The sequence below is a fragment of the Sciurus carolinensis genome, chromosome 2 (genome assembly GCF_902686445.1).
Source record: "Sciurus carolinensis chromosome 2, mSciCar1.2, whole genome shotgun sequence".
In the NCBI taxonomy this organism is placed as follows: Eukaryota; Metazoa; Chordata; class Mammalia; order Rodentia; family Sciuridae; genus Sciurus; species Sciurus carolinensis.
Genome location: NC_062214.1, coordinates 148,888,942 through 148,904,391, shown reverse-complemented (window position 1 = coordinate 148,904,391; position 15,450 = coordinate 148,888,942).

The following is a 15,450-nucleotide window of genomic DNA, read 5'->3' as shown; positions in this document are numbered from 1 at the left end:
TTTATCCTGTAATGATATTTGAAATTGAAACAGAAAATGGAACTTCGTCAATGAGAAGTGAATATCAAACCAAGTCACTCTAAGAGTTCATCAGATGAAAATGTAAATCAGAAGTTGATATGAAAAAATGATAAGCATCCATAGTGATATATTGGTCATGTTTCCTCTGTATGATGGGAAAACAATTCTACTGCTATTAAGAGAATATAGGCATAAGCTACTCATGAAAATGATATTGTAAATGCAGTTGATAAAATCACTGTTGATGATACAGTGAAAATATGTGTTCTGTTAAATCCTCCTCTGAACAACCTGTATTTATCAGTGAGTAAGAGACTCACAGGCATTTACTCAATTAAAGAAGGATGGCTTAAACAGAAAAACATGTTAATGTGTCAGATAACAGTGGAATAGTCTTTTTAAAGACTTTTAAAACAACTACTGTAGTGCTAGTGTGTTTTCATTTCCTTCTAATCTCTGGGAGAATATCTACATGAGGTAAGATTTTTATACTCTGATAAATTTTGTGAATCATACCTGCAAACATTTGGGGGAGTTCATTTAATATTGTGATTGGATTTCTTTCATTGCTATAAATATGTAAAGTTCCCTGATTCTTCCTCTGGATATTTCATGGTAATTTATAAACCCTCATAGAAAATTATTTACTTCATCCATTTTGTTTTAACTTAAATCATAATGCTGTTCATACCCTCCCCTTTCTCTGTATGCTTCTCTTTCCTTTTGCACTTTATCTCTAGTCCTATCATTAATTTCTATTGTATCTATAGTTAGAGACAACTCCTTTCTTTGAATTTCTGGATAAAGTTCTTCCAATCAGATATACATCTGTCTTCTCATTGTTTCTTCTATACCTCTAAATCTTTCTTGAGTTTATTTATGTCATTTCTCTGTTTTAGATATTTTAAATAACTGATTTTCTCTAAAACAATGTCTAGTATTCCACACATTCATTTTAATGTCTCTATTTTCTAGAAATTCTAATTGTCCTTTTACTGTACCTGTCTTTCTCTTAATATATAAATTTTTTAAAATTCCAAATTGTTTATAAGCTGCTTGTAAAATATTTATAAACAAATATTTCCATTATAAAAATATCAATGACTATTTCTTTCTATCCTATGACACAGTAAAATATTTAATTTTTTTTCAGTTTCCTAATCCATGAATACTTCTCTTAATGCCTGAAGACTCAAGGACAACCTTATTTTCTCTTATGCAGATAGTCCTATGTAAAACTGAAGAATATATAATGTAAAACACATTTTGCCTTACAGCTCAACTTTTTCAAACCCATCTTGACATTCTTGTTGTCAGTGCAATATGATGACATCATGCTAAATATCCTCCCAATAAAAGTGTCTGAAAATGGAACTGAGAATTTTACTTAATAGCATTAGTAGGTTTTCATTTTTGCAGAAATTAGTTTATAGATCTTTACAAATCACCATCCACTTTACAACTTCTTTTGGTGAACCAACTGTTTACTAATCTAGTCCTTTGTATCTGTGATGTCTAAAAAATGTACCATTTTTAAATTCTTGGAAGTACATTGGATCTCATCATGTTTAACCCTACTTTCTTTCTCGTTGAAAATGAGTTTAAAGGACAGAGCTAATTTGAATTTGTAAAATGGAAGCTGGATTCCAGGAGTGTTCTTTTTTACTTTTAATGGACTTTTTATAGTGTCTTCCAGATGGATCTGTTATCTGTGTTCCTGATCATTTTGTTTGCTTTGGCAGATGATTTTCCATTTTAGTGATTCATCTCTTTCAATAGATTATATATTTTTTTCAACTTATCATCAACATGTGCTATATTTTAAAGGAGACTTATGTGCCCTGAGCTTATAAAAGTGTTTGCTGAAGAGTTTTGCAATAGATTTTCTCAGGAATTCCAGTTGATTGCAAGATTTCAAACCCACTGATATTTAATTCCTGTTTAAGATTTCTATACCACAGGAATAATATAAATATATATGGGCACCTGTAGATGACAGAGATTTAAGTTTTGTAATTTTTACAACTGATATTTTCTTCAATCTAAAGTTGAAAAAGTTGAAGGAATAAGACAATATTCTTATAATATAATTGATCTAGTGAGCAAATATTTTCCACTTCTTTTAACATGATCAGTAGTCTGAAAATTCTCAACTTATGAAAATTTCTTTATTCAAGTCATACTTGGAGTAGGTTCAGACCATTTCTTACACTTAGTACTGGGCATTTAAATTCCTGTTCCCCACCACTAGTTCTTACACACTATTGTCCCCACACTTCCTTGGCTAATATTGCATTTGTTTGTACATAAAATACATATCAAATTCTCTTCTTTTTTATTAATGTGATTTTTTTCCATTCTAACACATATCCTTATGCAGACTGATAGATTGTGTCATTGTGTATTGCTTTTCTTCTAATCTAAAAATATATGATTCATTATGATTCTGTTATATAAAGTTACATATCACTGAAATTTCACAACTGTCAAGACTACAATCTTTGGTGACGCATGCCTATAATCCCAGTGGCTGGGAAGTCTGAGGAGGATGGAGAGTTCAAAGCCAGCCTTAGCAACAGCATGGTGCTAAGCAACTGAGTGAGATCCTGTCTCTAAATATAACACAAAAATAGAGCTGGGAATGCGTCTCAGTGGTCAAGTGGCCCTGAGTTCAATCCCCAGTACCAAAAAAACAAAAAAAAAAAAAAAAAAAAAAAAAAGAATATTGCATACTCTCATAAATTGTCAAATTATCTGTTATTTTCAAAAACTGAAGATTAAAAGAATTGAATTCTAGAAATGTTCTCAAAATTATCTATTTTCTCTATGGCATGTACAAAATATTTAGGCAGCTTTTCCACTATATAGCTACCACTTCCTACTCCATCTCTTGTAGATGTTTTTAAAAATCAAATGCAAAATGGAGTACATTTTTTCTACCTCACCTTTTCTTTGGTATGACTAAAGAAAAACATCTCAGTGTTCTAAATTTTAGGAATTGAACAAGTTATTATACAATGGGAGCAAGAGTAGGAAAATAATAAAGAGGAAAACTTGACAAAAAAATACTCAAAATATTCTTGAAAATATAATTGCACTTTCCTGTTTTCATACATCTGTGATATCACTTCTACATTTACTTACATAAGGAAAATTCATAATCTCTTCATTTCCATTCATTATATGACATTCTGTCTCCCAAACTCATGGCACACCATTTAAATGTATTCAGAAAAGCAGCCTATCCATCGTCTCTATTTAGTTTTTAATACCTAAAATTATATAATTTTGTCAAATATTAGGAAAATTTTATTTTCTCCTTGATATTTCTTCAAAAGTTCTCAGGAAAGGAAGATAGAAAGATGAAGCAAACTATACAGATGATTACTATTCCAACAGAAACTTAAAAAAGAGTGAAGTAGAGGAAGTGAGGAAGGAAGGAGAGAGGGAGGGAGGGAGGGAACAAGGGAAAGAAAGAACAAAGAGTTCTTTGACAATTTCTTGAGAGTTCTTACAATTTCAATAACTTTCAAGAGTTAATATTGTTAATGATTGCCTATGCCCTGCATCAAGGTTTTAATAAATCCTGTCCTTAATTGAGAGGCACTTTAAGAATCTTAGAGTTGGGCAACCACAAGAGAACATTCCTAATTCTTTTACTTCATCAAAACCACAATCTCTATTACTTTTGTTTATGATCCTCAGTTATACTACATTCAGAACACCAGTTTTTTGACCGTTTTTTTTTTCTCTACCTCCTTACCTGTCCCTCTTATAAGCCTGAGAATACCTGTCGTCCACTTTCTGAGGATAGTGGTTTTGCCATGCTTCATGCGGTCTCAAACTTTAATCTGTACCATTGTTAATGCTCTGGTCTTAGCAAAATTTCTGACATAGGCTGATTGATAGATTGGGTTGTTAATGTAATTCTCTTGCTTAAGTTTGAAACCATAATCCCTTTATGTTTCTAGACTTAGAAGTTGTCACCTAAATGCAGACATCATAGTGTTCATTATAAAAATGAAACAAACTGGAATATACCCAATAACTGCCATGTGCAGTTGCTACGCCAAGTACTTCAGGAGGCCTTGTTTCATGTAACTATTGAAAATCTATGATCATTTCATATAAGAAAGTTGAGTTTCATCAGAATTATTATCTTCTTACGTATGTTCATTTTTTTTTTTTTAAGTGAGCGCCTCTTAGCCTAGCTACTATTGCAGGGGAATAAATTTAGTGAACCTAGGTATGAACTCAACATCACCTTTTTTAAAATTGTTCAAGATATTTGCTCTAAAATAGACTTAATCATCTATGCCATTCTTAATATTAAAAGCAACCTGAATCTAAAGATGTTTCTTACACATATATCCCCATCTCGTTTCCAGCTCTTATCATTGGTCAGCTAGCACATTCTCCCATTCTTCTGTGTGTTCCTTCTCATAAGCCTCCTGGAACTAACCCTGTCCTTCTTTTTCCCTCAAATCAAAATATGTATGAAAATTTATTTTATCATTATGTCCATAGTGGCTCTACCAATCCTCACACTCCCACATGGATAAAAAATACTTTAAAATCATTCTAATCATCTACTTTTCAGATCTCTGAGGACTGAGTTTATAAGATTATCTTTCATGACTTGATTGCATTAGGTAAGAAGGGACTATTAAAATTGCATTATTTCTTTCAACTGTTATTATGACTATCCAAACATTTAAAATATGATTTGCTTTAACTATTTCTGCATTTTACCAGGTTAAGAAAGACAAGGGAAACAGCAATTATTTCCTTTTACAAATCAGAATGATGCTAATATACCCAAAATATAATCATCTGTGTGTGACATAAATTCAATTGTATTAAATCAATCGTCAAGGACATGGGTGAATGAGGTCAATAGTCTTTGCCTCTCAGTAAGAGTCACACTCATGGTTCTAATCTCAGATTTTATATACTTGTAATATTCCTATGATTTAAAATATGCAAATAGAGTAGATTTTTAGCTCAGAATTTATGTGATAAAATGACTAATGAAAGTATATGGCATCAAAATAGAAAAACACATTCAATTTCCAAACCAATCACCAAATCTCTGAGATTAAAGATTTTAATTATGTAATACATTCTGAATTTTGATAGTAAGAGTGTAGAAGGACTTAAAAACACTTAAAATTATAAAAATGGACTATTTGTGATAGAAGCAACAAAAAATTGGAGGGGAAATTCTATATAAGAAATATTTGTTACGATGTGATAATTGAATTACTTAAAGTTGTCAAGTCTCTCTGTCACTGAGTGACTTGTCAAAATTTAAATGCCTGTGTATTTTTCTGTAGTGTTTGATGAAATAAATAGAAACCAAATCTAGAAAGAATATATTAAATCTTAGAAGAATTTATTTAAAAATCTAGTTCCCATCTGGTGTTGCACAGCTTGGCTTTTGTTTCGAGGTGATTATTTTAAGGTTAATGTCACATGGAAATGTCAATGAGCAATGATCCATAGCCACGTATTGACTGATTTATGCCACAAAGTGCTCCTTTAGAATGAGATGAGAGAAACAAAACTTTGTTATGTTCATTTGTAACAGAATCAACTACAGTATTGACATAGCAACATGATCATAAAATCAAAACAAAAAAAAATTGTTTTCTAAATGTAAGATGGAGATATGATCAGACAAACCATAAATTAGAAATGTTTCTTGTATAGAAACTTTTAAAAATGCTTCGTAACACAGAAAATTGGGAAAACATTGCTAACATGGCTATAATATCCCCAAATGCAACCTTCCTATGATCTCTTTTATCATTTCTAGCACCTTTCTTAGATAACTTTCACACATACAGTTATATATATGTATACGAATACATACATATACATGCATGAGTGTGTACTATGATACATTCATCTTATCATTTTCTTATCTGTGATTTCATTAATAAATTTAATATAAGAATCATTACAGGATGCCAGTGGTAGAGTATGAAGATCTGGACTCTTCTTTCTCTAACAAATACAGTGATTCAGCAAAAATTCACTGACAAATTTCCTTTATGAAAAACTGAAACTTTATTTAGGCTCCTGAAACCCAGACAATTTATAAACTAGGCTCACTGAAATTGCTATCAATCAGTGGGACATATTCAAATCAGAGACCCTGCCCCCAATGCAGTGCTACATGATCAGAGATATTCTCCCTCCCAGTTTGACCCATAAGAGAGAAAAGGTTGGCTCATGTAAGTGCCCTAACTTTTCTGAGGACCTTCCCAAAGCACTGGATATATCTTACCTGATTTGGAACTCCCATGGATCTGGTACATTCTAACTTGCTAGAGAGGTAGTGGCTTGGACAGTAGATGCCGTTGGTTCTCCTCTCTGCTTAGCACAGAGCAAGTGTGTGAAAAATTACAGATCTCAGCTTTTCTTTGGGGGAAATAAAAAGTTTATTTGTGTACCCAGTACTCCAACCTGGGTTAACAAAAGAACTAGCATCTTATGAGTTCAGTCATTTGGAGGAGAGTGCTAATGACAGTTTGGGTTAGGAGACCCCATAGCTACTTTGCCCTTTACCTCCTTGGCTCAGTACAGAGTAAACTGAGCAACCATAGCTGTCTGCTTCATTAAGGAAAAAGAGGAGTGAGGTAAATCTGTTCCAAAGAAACAAGACAAATCTCTAGAAATTAACTCTAGTGAAATAGTAATATGATTGCCTGAGAAATAATTTAAAATAACTCTCATAAAGATGCTCATCAAAGTCAAGAGAACAATAAATGAACTAAGTGAGAATTTCAACGAAGATATAGAAAAGATTAAAAGGTGCCCAATAGAAATCAGAGAACTGAATAGCACAATAACTTAACTGAAAATTTTACAAGATCAACATCAGATTAGATCAAGCAGAAGGATGGATCAGCAAATTAAAACAAAAAATCCAGTTCCTTAGCAGGGCAGATTGGTACAAGCCTATGCTCCCAGCAGCTGGAGAGGACAAAGTAGAAGAATCATAAGTTCAAAGTGGGGCCCTAAGCAACTTAGCAAGACCCTGTCTCAAAATAAAAAAATAAAAAATAAAATGCCTGAGATTGTGGCTCAGTGGTTAAATGCCCTTGGATTCAATCTCTAGTACCAAAAAAAAAAAAAAAAAATCATTATAAATAAATCAGTCACAGAAGCAAAAAGGAAAAATAACAAAGAGTAAGGAAAATTTATGGAAAATATTGGATACCAACATGAAGAAAAAACATATGCATGATGGAAATCACAGTAAGGTAAGAAACATAGAGGGCAGATAAATGAGTCAAAGAAATAAAGCTGAAGAATTCCAAAATCTGTGGAAGAAAATTGTAACACAATTCCAAAACATCCAAAGAATAGCAACTAAGAAAAATCCAAGAAAATCACAGTGACACACATTATAATAAAATTGTTAAATGGCAACACTTCAAATGTTTTATGAAAGCAACAAGAGAAAAGTAAATTTTCTCATACAAAGGAACCTCTATATATCTATCAGTGGATTTTTCAGCAGATATCTTGCAGGCAGAATAGGAAAATATATTCAACAAACTAAGAGAAAAATTGTCAACCAAGAATCCAATATTCATCCATGATGTCCCGTGGGTGTCTATATCCAGAAAATGAAATACATTATACAACATTAAAAGTAAATGAACTGTAGAGGCATAAAAAGACATGAAGTAAGCCTAAATGAATATGAATAAATGAATGAAGTAAATCTCAAAAGATAACCTACTATGTGATTGCAATCATATGAAACTATAGAAGAAGGAAAAACAATGGAGATAGTAAAAATATTAGTAAACTAAGGAAGTAAAAGATATGTATACAAAAAAGTACAAAGTAATTGATGAAAGCATTTAAATAAGACACAAGTGGAAGGATTTGTCCATGAATTGCAAGAGTTAATGTTGTTAAAAAGTTCATACTCCCCAATGCAATCTGAAGATTCAATGCAACCCATATCAAAATACTATTGGCACTTTTTATGTAAATCAAAAAACAGCTCTAAATATTAACAAGGAGTTGAAAGACTAAACATCAGAGGAATCTTGAGTAAAAAGAACAAAACTGGAAATGTTATGATCTCTGACATCAATATATGTTCACAACTATAATAATTAAAACAATATGATACTGGAATAAAGACAAATATGTAAACCAATGAAACAGAATAGAGATCCCTTAAATAAACTCACACTTACATGGTTAACTGAGCTCCAACAATGGATCAAGAATAAGCAATGTAAAGAGGAAGGTCTCTTCAAAAGTGTTGGGAAACTGCATGTCCACTTGTAAAAAATAAAATCATTTCTTTATTTCACAACATATACAACAACACCTTTAAATGGATGAAAGACCATAAGAGCCCAAATTCTTAAACTACTAAGCAAAAATACAGGAGAAAATATTCATGACATTGAGTGGGACAATGATTTTTGTGGATATGACATCAAAATCAAAGCAACAAAAACAAAAATAAGCAAATGGCACTAGATGTAACTAAAAGCTTCTATACAGCAAACAAAACAAGAGAGTGAAAAAGGAACATGGAGGATTCCATACAATATTTGCAAACTATATATTTTAATAAAGGATAAGACTCCAAAACATATAAAGTCTTATAATTAATAATGAAAATAAATGACCTGCTGCAAATAATAATAGGACTCAAATTTCTCCAAAGAAGACATAAAAATGGGTATATTTTAAAATATATACTATCACTAATCATCAGGAAAATGTGAATCAAAATCTCAATGAGATATCATATACATCTGCCAGAATGGCAATTATTTTTAAAAAATCAATGTTGGCAAGACTATGGAGAAATTGCAACCAATGAACATTGTTAGTGGAAAGACTATTGATCCAGATGCTGTGAAAAATATTATCAATGTTCCTTTTAAAAGTTAAAAATAGAACTGACAGAATATATAGAAATCCTTCTACTGGGTAGTTATCCAAAAGAATTGAAAGGAGGATCTCCAGGGTATACTGATCTCCTTATATTTATGAAAGCACTCTTCATGCTAGCCAAGATATCTAAATACCTATGGAGAAATGAACAGAAAAAGGAAATAATGTATAATAGCTCCCCTTATTCCAGGGTTATATGTTCTAAGGTTCCTAGTAGACAATTAAAACCATAGAGAGTTGAAAACCCTATAAACATATACATGAATATTTAAATGTATGTTTATTTCTACACATGAATACATACGTAAGATAAAGTTTAATTTGTAAAAGATTAACAGCAATAGCAAAAAATAAAATAGCACTTTAGAACCATTATTGAGTAAAATAAGAGTTACTTGAACACAGGACCTGCACTGCTTTAGCAGTTGATCTGATTAAAAAATATAGCAACTAAGAAACTATTACAGTTTGGATGTGGAATGTACCCTGAAGGTTCGGGTGTTGACACATTGGTACTCATGGAACAGTGTTCAGAGGTGGGGCTTTGGGGAAGTGATCATTAGGGCTGTGATGGATGTTTTAATAGGTGGATGGGTTCACAGATTATGACATTATTGGGAGGTGGTGGGAACTATAGGAGATGGGGCATAGTTGGTCCCTGAATGGGTATATGGGTATTTTCAGTCCTGAGTCCCTTTCTTCCTCTCTTCTCTCCTCTCCTTTCCTCTCCCCTCCCCTCCCCTCCCTGTCTCCTCCTCTTCTCCTCTCTCCCCCTCCCTCTCTCTATCCCTCCCTCTCTCTCTCTCTCTCCCTTCCTCTCCCTCCCTCTCTCTCTCTCATCTTTGCTCTCGCTCTTGCTCTCAGTTTTCTGCCTGCCATTGGGTGAGGACATTTGTTCTGCCCTGCCTTTCTGCCATTATGTTCTGCTATGCCTCAGACCCAAAACAATGGAGGCAACTCACCATGGACTGAAACCTCCAAAACTATGACCAAAATAATTTTCTCCCTTACATGTTTTTTTCCTCAGGTATTTTGTCCCAGTGATGAAAAACTAACTAAGATAGAAAAAAATGAGTGGGTAGTGTATATGGTGTGGATATGCTAAGCAAAAGATCATTCATGTCCCAGGTAGGAGAGAGTGGGAAGTCTCAAGATTTCACATACTATGATGAACAATTTAAAACTTATAGTTTATTTCTGTAATTTTATTTTTAATATTTTTAAGTTGCAGTTGATGATGGGTGACTGCAACCGTGGGAAAGCAAAACTGAGGATAAGAGAGAATAACACACATAATGGAATACTATTAAGACTTTACAAAAAAATAAGAAAATGCTGCAATATACCATAACTGGAATGAACCTTGAGGACACTATGCAAAACAAAATTAGCCAGTCACAGGGACATAAATTCTTCATGATTACACATTTAGGAGGCACCCGAAATAGTCAAGTTCACAGAATAAAGAGTAGAATGGGTTGCCAGGGGCTGGAGGGACAAGGAAATGAGAGGCACTAAAACTCTAAAGATCTGCTTTACAACATTGTACCCCTAGCAAAAATAATGTGTTCTACACTTTAAAATGTGTTCAGAGGGTAGATGATCTTATGTTGTGATCTTATCACAGTAAAATAAAATACAATTTAAAAGAAAAAGAATCATCACAAAATACAAGTAGAGAAGATATGACAAGCTGATCACATGTGGTAGTATCCTAATTTGGAAGCTATCTCTAATAATATTTAAAACTAAAAGTGGCCCCACAATTTTTAAATGTATAGATTATCTAAAAATTCTCACATAGATTATGTTCACCCTCTTCATGTGAAATGAGGATGAATGAATTTTTTTTCTTTAATAGAATAAAATGGCTATTATTTTCTTGAATGAAACAATCAGTAAAACTTCTGTATAAATTTTTAAATTGCAAGATATTTGCTTAACATATTAAAATGCTTTCCTCTTCTATTATAAATCAAGACTGAAATTAATAATTAAATATCTGAGGATCCCAATTAAACCAGGAACAAAATGAATTTAAGTTCCTCAGTTATTTAGACTATCAGATAAAAAGAAGTCATCTTAGTGACCAACTCCACTAATGGAACTTATTATTTTTATCCTTAGAAATTCTTTCTGGTGGTCCCAGACATTATGGATCTGAAAGAGGAAATTAGAACTGTAATTCTGACTCTGTCAGTCTTTTTGTCACTGTTACCAAAATACCTCAAAGGAACAACTCAAAGGAAGACAGATTTACTTTGGCTCATGGTCAGAAGAGTGAGTCCATGGTCAGCCAACCCCATTGCTCTGGGCCAGAGTTGAGGTAGAACATCATGGTGGAAAGATGTAATAGAGGAAAGCTGATCCAATTATGGTTGCTGGAAAGCAGAGAGAAAAAGGGAGAGACAGGAAGGGTCCAGGAACACATATAATCACCAAGGCCACATACCCAATGACCTGCCCTCCTCAAGCCTCGCCCCACTCATACAGTTTTGGGTATTTCCCAGTAGTCAATTCAAGTTATTAATCTACCAAATGGATTAACCCACTGACGAGATCAGAGCCCTCATAATCCAATAATTTCACCTCTGAACATTGCTGCATTGCCTAATAAGTCATGAGTTTTAAGAGACATTCCGGATCTAAACCCTAATAAATTCCTCCAATGAATTTCCTTCTGTGGGTTAACAAGTGTGAGCACTGTATTAAGCATTGTGAATACCGTGTTGCATCACTAAAGTTTACTCAAGGAACTTTATTTTCTTTTGGAGAGTACCATGTAGTTAACAAGTAAAGTGCATAATAAGGGAAAGGGATATTTCCTTTTCCATGTGATAAGACTAGACCTGAGCAAAATTAAAAATTAATTTTTCAAATAGTTATTCTGTTATACAAATTTCTGAAATAACCTTTTTAAAAGTAAAATGTTAGATAAAACATGTATCTGCAATTTTATAACTCAATTAAAATCATAGAAATATTTTCTAGTTTAAAACTATATATAAACATTCCTGGGTCAAGTTTAATTAAAATAGCTGTGAAGACACTAAAGAGATCAAAAAAATATTGATAGTCACCTTGTAGCTGGAGGAAGCCATAATAACATGAAGAACAATGAAATATAATGAAAAATTAAGATATCATTTCCAATATGCTCTTTCATCTTAAAATTTACCTTGCCAAATAAAAGAAATGTAAAAGATTTTTCCTTTTGTTTCCATATCTGTTCAAAGAACCAGTTATATAACAATAAGAAATTTTGACAGTAAGACTAAGAATATTATATCTTTTCTAAAAATGTTTTTTGATGTTGTCCATCAATATTACTCCCCTATATAGTCATTTATAGATTGACATCCTTATTAAACAACTGAACACAAATTGGGGTGTGAATACTGACTGAAGAGAAGTACCTGGGGAGAAGAGGAATTATTATTAACAGCATATTTTTCTCAAGTTTTAGTTCATATATATTAAGCATTTAATATAGGAAATGAAAAGGAAGTAACTTGGTAACATTCTTGCCAATAATTGTCAGTTTTGTAGACCCTTCTAATTGATTATCATAGAATCAAGACTGGAGGTTAGGTAACAACTCACTTCAATCCGGTAAAGCTGCTCTAGCTGAATGAATGCTAAGTGCAGGGCATTGGATAGACCTCTGAAATATAATCCCACATGTGCTCATTTTAGCTGTAACAAAATGTTTGTATATGACTTAAAAAAGCAAAATAAGAATGCAAATTGCCTTTCTATCAGCAAACTCCTGGGATAAAACTCTTCCCATTAAAGAATAATTAAATAAAAGACGAAACATCTTAATATTTTATTATTCACTGCTTTAGTCAGCTTTTTCACTGTTGTGAACAAATTGTTCTGACAAGAACAATTTTAAAGGAGGAAAGTTTATTTGGGGCTAACCATATCAGAGGCCTCAGTTCATAGACAGCCAACTTCATTGTCTGGGGCCCAGCTGAGGCAGAACATCATGGTAGAAGAGTGTGGTAGAGGAAAACAGCTCTGGACATGGCACCAGAAAGCAGAGAGAGTTCCACTTTGTAGGGACAAAACATAAATTCCAAAGGCATGCCCCCCAGTGATCCACCTCCTCTAGCTACATCCTTCCGGTCTACAGTTACTATCCAGTTAATCTCTATCTACAGATTAGTGCACTCATCAGGTTAAGGCTCTCATAATTCAATCAATTTACCTCCAAACTTTCTTGCTTTGTTTCACATATGAGCTTTTGGAGGACATCTCATATCTAAACCATAACGTTTACATTTTTAGGTAAAGTATATTACAATAACTAGCATGGGGGAAAAAGTTGAAAAAAATCTTCCCAAAATTCAAAGTGGAAGAAGAGATGTTATGGTTTGGATGTGAGGCGTCCTCCAAAAGCTCACATATGAGACAATGCAAAAAGGTTTGTTGGAGAAATGTTTGGGTTGAGAGTCTTAACCTAATCAGTGAATTAATCCCTGTTAGGATTAATTAAGCAGTAACTGGAGGCAGGTGGGTTGTGGCTGGAGGAAGTGACTCATTGAGGGTGTGGCTACCAGTATCTGGAGAGTGGAGTCTTTCTCTCTGCTTCTTGATCATCATGTGAGCTTCTTCCCTCTGCCTCACTCTTCTGCCATGATGTTCTGCCTCACCTGGAGCCCCTAGGAATGAAGTCAGTCTTCTATGAACTAAAACCTCTGAATCAGTAAGTCTCCAGATAAACTTGCCCTCCTCTACAATTGTTCTGGTCAGATCTTTTAGTCACAGTGGCAAAAGAATGACTAAAATGAGAGAAATGAAATAACCAAGAAAGTAGAATATAGATATAGAGGATGCAAAAGAGAAAATCAAGTTAAATAATTTTGTTTTAAAACATCAGAAAAAAAATAATAAGGAAACAGAAATAAAACTAAAATATCCAGAGACAAAAACCCAAATCTGTGTATTGAGAAGGTGAATTGAGAGGGAAAAAAAAAAAAATGAGAAAAAAAATATGAAAATTTGTGAATTACAAAATTTAAAAAAAAAAAATTTTTTTCAGGCATCTAGCCTGCCTGTCTATAAGATTACTTAATAAGTCAACCTGGGACCATAGGAGCATGACAGTTTTAACACAAAAATTTTAATTAATGATAAGTATTTTATTTGTTTTTAAAATATAAGCATGTCTTTTTTTCTGGGTATGATGGAGATGTTCCTGGAATGCCAATGTTACCTATGAAAACAATGGAAATTAGAAAATATGTAAACGTCTCTCTTTGTAGACTTTGGAAAGCCAAAGAATCAACTTGGAATAGAGGAGATACGATTTCCCAGAAATAAGAACCCTGAAGAGATGAAATGGCATTCTGTGAACTTTTTCCTCAGGGCATTCTCTGATTCTATCTTATAGACAAGAATTTAAGAATCTGGAGGGGAGAAAGTAACGGAGAAGTGTTAATGAATGAGAACGAAAATTAGAAAAGAGCAAGTTATTATGTGCTGTTGCACAGTAGGGTGATTGTAGATAATAAAGAACTATATATTTCAAAAAATTAGAAGAAAGGGTTCTGATAGTTTTCATCATAGAGGAATGATAAATGATTGAGGAGATGAGATAAACTTAACTTGATTTAAACATTACACATGCATCAAAACATTACATCATACCCCCAAAAACTTAGATAATTTTTATGTCTTTGTTAAAAATAAATTTAAAAATTTTAAATTTAAAAATAAATTTTAAATTTAAAATTTAAAAATAATCTATATTTTGTTGTGGAAGAACTTACTATTGGAAGTTGAAAGGAAGCATAGCTTTTGGTACAGTGAACTAAAAGGAGGTAATAAAGAGAGGAAAGTAATTTAGCCCAATGACAGGGGAGGAATGAGAGCTGAACCTATAACTAAGCCTGTTCCCCATTTAGACATGAAAGAGTTGAAGTGTAACAGCAGGGAAGTTATAAAGGGAAGCCAAGCAGAGAGTTTACCCATCTCATCAGAATAAGAAGACAAGGATTAGATGTGAGAACCTTGCACGTGAGGAGGTCCTGGTGAGCAAGCCAGGCTCCTACATGAAAGTCCTGCTAGGTTTGACTTACACATGAAGGAAATCAGACAAGATGATTGTGGTTACTATAATGAGCAGTGGGTTGGAGCAGTATTCACAGTGATTGAAGTCCCCTGGGCGGAAGTAGATTTGTAGTCTAATAAAATTTTACTTGAATTGTAAATGACAAAAAAAACAACAACAACAAAATATTATAGAGATGTAGGTTTTATTTTTCCAAGTTAAGGACTTGAATCACCACAAGAGGGAGTCACAGCAAGATAATTGTTCATTTAAAAAAGGGAAATCTCCAACCTTTTTGGGAAATTACTGGACTTGGCCCTCAAAAGATATTAATTCTTTGGGACTCAAAGTGCCAGTTTAGAGCCAGGCACAGTGGGGCACACCTGTAGTACCAGCAACCCAGGAAGCTGAGGTAGGAAGATCGTAAATTC